This window comes from Callospermophilus lateralis, chromosome 12 (assembly GCF_048772815.1).
Source record: "Callospermophilus lateralis isolate mCalLat2 chromosome 12, mCalLat2.hap1, whole genome shotgun sequence".
In the NCBI taxonomy this organism is placed as follows: domain Eukaryota; kingdom Metazoa; phylum Chordata; class Mammalia; order Rodentia; family Sciuridae; genus Callospermophilus; species Callospermophilus lateralis.
The window spans coordinates 26,210,944-26,212,591 of NC_135316.1; the positions used below are offsets into that span (position 1 = coordinate 26,210,944).

General features: G+C 50.8%; 1 pseudogene; it reads right to left on the bottom strand.

The window, feature by feature from the left end:
- Window positions 1-938: 938 nt before the first annotated feature.
- LOC143411746 (MORN repeat-containing protein 4 pseudogene) lies at window positions 939-1,379 on the bottom strand (annotated as a pseudogene).
- Between the last annotated feature and the right edge of the window lie 269 nt (window positions 1,380-1,648).

Sequence of the window (1,648 nt, forward strand, 5' to 3'; positions counted from 1 at the left end):
CTTTTAATTCACCGCAGTCCCAGGGTGGGTGTGAGTCTACCTACACCCAGGGGTGTAGGTGAGTCTGATCCACTACCTACAGGGAAAGAACTGCCTCGATGCAGGCCTTCCCCAGCACTCAGTCCACTCCCCAGGAAGGCCTCGAGGCTGGATATATCTGCCCCTTAACCTGGAGTGAGTAATGAATACAACTTTCAAGGTTACTATTACATCAGTTTCTTTCTTGACTATGCCACAAAGGGATTCTGTCTGATAGACTCTAAGGACGGAGAGACACAAATGGAGACTGGATTATATGCCCTAACTCAGGTAAGGAACATGACTTGTAAAGTCAAGAAAGAAGAAAACAACACTCTTACCAGATCCTTCACAGGGGAAATAAGCAGACACAAAGATGAGTCTGATCAGACAAAGTGGGAGCCTGGAGCCAGGATTCAAACTACACTGAATGAGGGGCTCATGTACAGAGAAGCTCTGGCCCGACTTTCACAGGGTCACTGTACTGTCTATCTTGTTCCTTATTTTGCTAGGGCAGCACACAGCATTGGCCTTAAGAGGGGGCTAGGATCATGTGCCCCAAACATAGGCAGAATGAGGAGATTCTGAATCACTTGGCAGTAAATGGAGTGAAGGCCGCAGCCAGTCTGTACTGGGTAACCCCAGGTCTCAGGAAAGGACATGTTGACAAGTAAGAAAACACAGCTCCTGTCTTCAGCAAATAAGCATCAGGAAAAGACAGAACTGCCAACCACTGCGGGGTCTTTGGGCCAAAATCCTTAGCACTTCCTGTGATCAAATTTCTGATTGGCAGGTGATGGGGCACATCACAGGCTTCGGCTCCATGGTCATCCTCATCTCATCTGAGATCTGGTTTATTCTGTTCATCTCAGGTGGTCATGGGCTTTACTGACACTATTCCAGCTGTGCCCACTGCCCCATCAAGCACTGAGATTTCTGGTGGACTTGGAGGCACTCTGGGCCCGCTGAACCACCGCGGAACACTTCTCCTGCCGCAGCAGCTGATTGTTCTCAAATAGACCTTCATTGCTGGGTATTCCATGAGAACCATCAGGGAAAGTCAGCAGGCCAAAACCATCCACTCTGTCATTTTTAAATTCCCCCTCAAAGGTCATGTGGTCATGCCGAATGAAGACTCTGATGCCTTTGAACTTGCCCTGGGCAAACTCCCCCTCATACCTTGAACCATCTGAAAAAGTCAGTACCCCAAAGCCATTAAAGAGCCCATTCTCAAAATGACCCAGATAGGTGCCACCATCTGCAAACAGCAGTTGACCAAAACCATGCCTGCGGCCCTCCTTCCACTGGTCACGATATTCCTCCCCACTGGAGTAGGTGAAAGAACCTTTGGTCAGGGTCATGGTGACAGCTTACAGTAGAAAACGATGAAATCTGGGTTTGCTCTCCAGCCCCGCAGGTTCTTCTGTTCACACAGTTCTGTCATTCCCTCCAGACGCAGCCCCTCATGCTCTGACCGCTAACCCGGTGCTGCGAGCTCTCCTGAGACTCGACGAGTGGTCTAAACTCGAGTGCTGGGCTTGGTACCCTCCCCAGGCAGCCGCCCTCAGGTCAGGGCATCGGGATGAAGCCGCGCTGCCCAGCCCGGGTCATCTGCTTGCCTCCTCTGTCC